This window comes from Nylanderia fulva, unplaced genomic scaffold (genome assembly GCF_048542155.1).
Source record: "Nylanderia fulva isolate GAGA-0341 unplaced genomic scaffold, ASM4854215v1 Scaffold316, whole genome shotgun sequence".
Lineage (NCBI taxonomy): Eukaryota > Metazoa > Arthropoda > Insecta > Hymenoptera > Formicidae > Nylanderia > Nylanderia fulva.
The window spans coordinates 102,698-110,235 of record NW_028190386.1 but is presented as its reverse complement, the minus strand read 5'-3'; the positions used below and the strand labels follow the sequence as shown (position 1 = coordinate 110,235).

Sequence of the window (7,538 nt, the reverse complement as noted above, 5' to 3'; positions counted from 1 at the left end):
AAAAATATTGAATCTGTGTCAAACAAAGATTGTAATGAGAAGATAATCAATGTTACATCAAATGCTGGTAAATGTGCATATTTGCAATTATTTTGAAACTGACAAATATCTTTATCTTTAATTATTTGTATACTTAATATCTTTTAATATAATAATAAAATACATATAAATAATAATACATTCTTTTATTTAATTTTGTTTTTTTTTAAATTGTCAAATACACATTGGGTTCTTTCCAGCAATGACACAATGCAGCATATATGGTATTCTATGTGTTAGATTATAATACTTTTTCATTATTTTAGATTGTCACCATAAACCGACGCTTTTAAATGCGAAGAATAAAGGATATGACATAAAAGAAGATGAAATTCCCGTAATTATTGACAACTGTGATTATCAAGAGATTACAGATCTCCCAGTAAATTTTGGTTAGTTTAGATAATGTTATCAGTTATATTTCTAAGCACTATTTTATTATCTGTATGAAATATTTTTTCTTATATATATTGTTTCAGATATTGGCACAATAATCTTTACAGATGAAAATGAGAGCATTGAAACTGTCATGCCAAGTAACTTTTTCATGAATGATAATATTGAAGCAGCAGAGGCAAATATTTCTTTATCTGGTATGCAATACTGTTAGAATTAAATTTCAAATATTAAGTTTCATATTTTATACTATAAATAATATGCAATTTTTTATTGCACTGTTGAATGAACGTATTTGTCCCTGTTTATCTAATCTCATGTTTTGTTTGCAGATTCATTTAATGGATCTATTAGAATCAATGAGTGTGTTAGGAGATTAAGTTTCAATATGACTGGTATGTAAAAATTGAATTATTTTTATATAAATGAGTATAAACTCATAAACAAAATATAAATATACACAAATTATAAAAAATAAGAAATAAATGCAATAAAATTTATATATATATATATATATATATAAGCATATCATGAAAGTAATAGACAACCACTTAAATTAAAATATAAACATTAATGTTTATATAATAATATTATAAATATATCAGCTGCAGGAGCCTAATACGATGTCTTTTGCGTCGGTTATTGCGAAAATTAATTGTTCTGCTAATTGGGAATAGTATCTTTGATTTAGATCTCTAATTCTCATGTTTTCCATTAACCCCTCTGTAAAGCTGTAGACGAGAAAAATATCGGTCTGAAAGTTGGTTGAATTGGGAATCGAACCCGAGTCTTTCGCTTTCCAAGCGACTGCTTTTATAACCAAGCTATTCAGATCTTCCGAAACAATACTTCACTTTGTTGCCTTTTAACTAAATAACGCCGTTTTTTTGCCCAGACATAAACAAACAATATTATAACTCTTAATATTATTAAACAATATTAATATTATTATTAATATTAATATTAATAATGTTTGTGTATATTTATATTTGTTTAGAGATAAAAGATTGTATCTATACTTATATAAATTTAAAAAAAAAAACAGGTTTTATAGTTTCAAATATACATAAGAAATGATAAAATTTTAGACATAAAACAAAAATAAATATAACACAGTAATACAATTTGATAAAGTTTTATGAAGTATTTATAAACTGACATTTTAAGATTTGTTTAAAGTATAATCTTGTAAACATGGATTATTTTATGTTATTTACACTTATCTCTTTTTATATCTTCAATAAATCATACAGAAACTGATGCAAGACGTGTAAGCATGTTATCTCCTTGCCGAGATGATGTGCCAGATCCAGAAATTGTTGCTGCGCCAGTGTCTTATAGTATGTAGTTATGTTTTCTTTTTCTTTATAAATAATTTTTGACGTACATTTTTAATTAACAAATTTCACAATATTATGTATATAATTGATATATACGTACATATATAATATTATATATATTAATGGATATAATTCTTATAACATTGAGTTGCTACTGTTTTACATCAAGTTCGTTATTATTTTCATATAATGTACAAGCTGCGATTGCAACTTCATGCAAAAAGCGGCAATAATTTTGTTTCATTAATTTTATATAAACTTTTAGAGATTCTAATTATAATGACTAATTATAAATATATACTTTTGCAAGACTAATTATAAATTTAAGTAATGTAATTCGTGCAATATTGTGCTCTATATTTGAACAAACTACCTTTTGTTTTGAGAAAGACCTAGTAAAATCAAAACGTATACTTTTTATTATAAATAAATTATGTTTAATTTTTTTTACATCTAAATTACTTTGGCTCGTAGTTTTGGCCTACTTTTCTTGATTTATTAATTCTATATTTGAATTAAAATTAAAATAAATAAATTTTATTATCTCTATTACCTACTTCAAACATTATTTTTTGTCTTTTGGTAATATATACATTGACATGCAAATATTGTGTGCTTTAGTTTTTCAATGATATGTGAGTTATGTCCTTCGTTCATAGTTATATACTTTCTTTGTTTTTTTTATACTAGATAATGATAAGAATGAAAGTGATGATGAAGATTCAGAATATATACCTTCAGAACACAGTTCTTTAAATAACGAATCTCTTCAAAAGTAAGTGTCAATTGTTAACAGAACTATTTCATCCACTTCCAGTTTTGATACAACAAATACAAATGTTGTTGGTACATCAGCATGTAACGATGAAGTTATGTATGTTCAAAAGTCTAATATAAAATCGAAACAAAATTATTGCGCTTTTTGTATGAAGTTGCAATCACAGCTTGCACGACATTTGGAAACAGTACATGCTAATGAGCCTAATGTAAAAAAATTTGCCATTCTGCCTAAAAGAAACCCAGAAAGAAAAAAAATAATAGATACTATTCGAAAAATGGGTAATTTTAAATTTAACACCAACCCAAAATTTAATACTGGTCAATTAATTGTATGCAGACGTCCAAATGAGAAAACTAATAAGACTGCTAAAGATTTTGTTGCCTGTGTAAAATGTAAAGGATTTTTCGCAAAAAACACAATACGTCATCATGCTCGAGTTTGTCTTAAAAAAGATTTTCGAAAAAATAAAAATATTATGATTATGGGAAGAAAAATCACTGGTAGAATACATTCGTAGTGTTTAAGAAAAACAGTGTTTCCTGTTATGCGAGATGATGAAGTAACACGTATTGTGAGATATGACAAATTATTGATCATATATGCAAATAAGTTGTGTGTTAAATACAAATCCCAACATCAGCATGATATGATTCGTGCACGATTACGTCTACTAGGTCGTTTTCTTATAGCATTAAAAGATATAAATACGAATGTAAAAGATTTTCAGTCGCTGTATCATCCACAAATATATGACGATTGTATTTCAGCAATTAATGTAGTTGCAGGATATGACAATGAAGAACAACTTTATAAAACTCCTGCAGTAGCGGCTAACTTGTCAACACTTATTAAGCATATAGGAAATCTTTTCATTATGGAATGCATCAAGACTCAAGATGAAGAGAAGAAAAAATTAGTTAAAGACTTTTTAAAACTGTTAGTTGTGGATATAGGTACGAGTGTCAACAAAACAGTTCTCGAAACGCAGTCTGAACATAAAAGGCACAAGAAAATAAATCTCCCGTCATTGGAAGATATTAAAAAATTACACACACATTTGGCGAAAATAAGAACTGAAGCATATACAGCACTAAATGAGTCCTTTTCATATGAGAAGTGGATTTCCTTAGCAGAAGTAACATTAACTTCAACACATGTCTTTAATAGACGACGAGCAGGAGAAATTGAGTGAGCATTAATAGAAGATTTTGAAAATTATGAAAAAGTAAATAAAAATATGTACAGTGATATTTATAAATCATTGTCAATGGAAGATAGAAAAATTGCAGAGAAATATGTCCGATTTTGCATCAGAGGAAAACTAGGACGCACAGTGCCTGTTTTATTACCGAATGAGCTCTTTGATTGTATCACTTTAATCTTAAAATATCGTGAAGAGGCTAATGTATTAAAGAAAAACCCTTATATTTTTGGACTACCTGCTGTCGACAAAAATAGACACCGATACCTGAGGGCCTGTGTTTTAATGCGTAAATTTGCCCAACAATGTAACGCAAGTCAATCAACTACTTTGCGCGGTACAACATTAAGAAAACATATAGCAACACACTGCATTCAATTTAATCTGAATGATACTGATGTTTCGGATCTTGCCACATTTATGGGTCATGCTGATAAAATACATAGAGATCATTATAGGCAACCAATAGCAAGCAGAGATATACTGAAAATCTCCCGCTATTTAGAAGCAGTATCGGAAGAAAATGCACAAAATACGAATAATGAATCGATATCGGACAGTGATTCTGAAATAGAAGATAACATAATTGACGTTAACAACAATAATACTGGCGAAATAAGTAATGTTATTTGCTTAAATTATGTAAGACGTAGAATTTATAACATTAATATCTACATTGTTTATATTATTAAGATGTACATTATTTACATTATATTTACATTATTGTTTTCATTATTAATTATTTCACTGTTTATTTATTATTATTAATTGGTTTTGTTTTTTTGGTGCTTATTTATTTTATACTAAGTATTCCTTTTGTATATTATTTTAATATTGTAATGATATAATAACAAAATAAGAGCATTACGATATTATGATATTGTAATTTTGTAAATGTTTTAATAACTACTGTTTATTGTAGATATTTCATTATGTGAGACATCAAATCATTCCAGAAATTCTGACAAGCAAACGGATAAACAAGGTGGAAAACGGAAACGTAGTAGTAAGTAATTTTTCATATCTACTTTCAATCCATAACTGTACGAATTACAATACTATTCAGTTTCCTTTATCATTATGTTAATTCGTTCTTAAAATGATACTTATTTATATATTTCTAATATAACATTACATATTTGATTAGTGCCTGCAAATAATTATCTTTTGTCGCTCCTTTTTTATTATACCGAAATACATAACTTAGTTTTGTTTCCATGACCGATAACATTTTCCAATATTTATACTAAAACTATTTATAATTACTATTCAAAATTAAAAGTAAATAAGTAAAATAAAATAGTATTAACATTTAAATAATTTATTATCGTTGAAGATGGAATATAATAAGAATGTATAATTATAGCACTCAACATATTATTCTTATGTCAAAGTCAATAACAAATAGTATACTTATTTTGTTTTGTTAAATTATTTCAACAATATTCTCTATACTCCTCTAGCATCTCCTTATGGAAAAACAAAAAGAGTACGATGGACAGAAAATGAGAAAGAAGCAGTGCTTTCTGCGTTTGCACAACATATGGAAAATCATACATTGCCGTCTCTAAAAGAGATTCAAGAAGTAAAAAAAAATATATTTCTCTGGCTCGGCGTACATCGCCGCAAATCAAAACGTGGCTGCATAATAAACAAAAAACCTTGCAACAACAATAGTGTAAGAGTTTGCAATTTCGTACAAAACATTTTATGAATACTTGTAAAAAAATCAGAATTTTTTTAAAAACAATATAAAATGTTTTCATATTACTTAAATCTTAAATTTTTAAATTAAAATTCATATAATTTAATACTTTATATTTTTGTATAATATATAACTTTTTAATTTAATATGTACTATACAACTCTGATTCAATATCTTTTTCTTTTTGTTTTTGTACATCTGTAGTAATCTGTATATTAGATAAGCTAATATATAGATGTGTGCGTTAGTTCGTCAACATTATAGATGTTCAAAGTAAATCTTATTCTATCTTTTAGTTTCAGTTTCACTGCCTCATTTTAGGAGAACTTTGTAAAGGCGTTCAACTCAAGATTAACGTTGAATACACCTAGATTATCGGATATATTGAATATATTCAATAGAATCAGAGAACCTGAATATTGCTATACCCAGCGATGAGAAGTGGATAGAATGCTTAACGGAACAGATTCAGTACAAGATGGAATTTATAAAGTGATATGTTCCAGAAGATGTTCAGCTGTATCTTATTTGACATTCCATAGCTGCTTGAATAGTACTCAACTTGTTAAAAAATCATGAGATTGATAAAAGAATAATAGATTACTTCTGTTCCTTTTTACAACAAAGCACAAGGCAGAAACAGTAAAGCAACCTTCACAGTGATGTTTCTATCATCTCTGCAAACATTATTAATATAAGTCTTTGATATATTTTGATGTTTTCAAGTAAATTTGTCAAGCCAGTGTATGAAATGCAGTGACAAAAGTCATAAACTTAAAAACTTTATGCAATTAAATCAATTTTGATATAGAAAAAATGTATGAAAAGGTTGCAAATTGAGAGCAATTACAGCTGACAAACTTTTATTTTATTATAATGTTAACAGTAGCGAAATTCCAAGACAAATGTATATTAGACACTTCAATCTAAATGTTCAATGATACTAATGCGATTTTTACTTGCTTTTGTGCTAAAAAAATGATATGTGATACTCGTCGGCGATTTTATTAACTAAATTTTAAAATATTAATTTTGCATTTAATTTATTAATGGTGCAGTTCTTTGTTACATATTAAAGTAGCATTTTTTATAGTAAATAAATAGGACACATTTTCATTTTACTGATTAGAACAAGGTTTTGTTATTGCTGTGTGTTTTGATGAATCGAATACAAAACTGATAATTTTCGATATCCTTACAAAAGATTATAAAAATAATTACAATAAACGGATTAGCCAACAAACAACTAATTATAGTGATATCTTGAATTAATTACAATTTGATTATTATAGATTAGTTAGTATGGTATAATATCTCTTATGTTATGTTAATTAATTAATTACATATTATTTATCATTTGTATTATCGCTAAACGTTTAAGGATTTAAATTTAATTTTAAGGATGTTGCTTTATATAGTCAAAGTAAACATGAGTGATGTATCAAGGTTCTATTATTTTTGCTGAAGTCGAGAGTATTAAGTTTCCTTATTTATAACTAGAGAGAGAGAGAAAGAAAAAGATATCAAATTTTGTATTGTCATAAAAATGAATAAGTAATTACTTAAAATAAGTTCTACATACATTGTAAGCAATGATTTTAGTTACCATTCTGTTGTACAATTATCATTTTCTCTCGTCTTACTATATATTTATCACATTATTTTTCTTTGTATGATTAGTGGTATTATAAACACATATTAATGTTTTCAGATTATTAAAATCGAACACAAAATTTTATATTACACTATATTAATACGTTATAATTAAGATTTTTATGTATTTCTTTGAACCACCGCACAAGCTTTTCTGTAACGCGTTACGTTACGTTAAGTACTAACCTTTTATTCATTAGACTTTACTCATTGTCAGTACATAATCTCAAACTTTAGTCAAAGCACAAAAAATCGTTATGTTAAATTACGTTAAGTTCTGATCTTATCATTACGATTTTTGTGTGCGTTGATTAAAGTTTAAGATTATGTACAAGTTAAGTCTAAAGTAAATACTTAATGTAACGTAACACTTTACGAAAAGATTATAGGCGATAACCCTTTCTCTTCAACATATTAACTTTG

General features: G+C 26.6%; 1 pseudogene across 1 annotated transcript; it reads left to right on the top strand.

Moving 5' to 3' along the window:
* Window positions 1–3,755: 3,755 nt before the first annotated feature.
* On the top strand, window positions 3,756–5,932 carry LOC114935549 (uncharacterized; annotated as a pseudogene). Its single transcript, XR_014925175.1, has 4 exons — window positions 3,756–4,376; window positions 4,680–4,763; window positions 5,221–5,435; window positions 5,759–5,932. The product of XR_014925175.1 is annotated as an uncharacterized LOC114935549 (transcript).
* The last annotated feature ends 1,606 nt before the right edge of the window (window positions 5,933–7,538 follow it).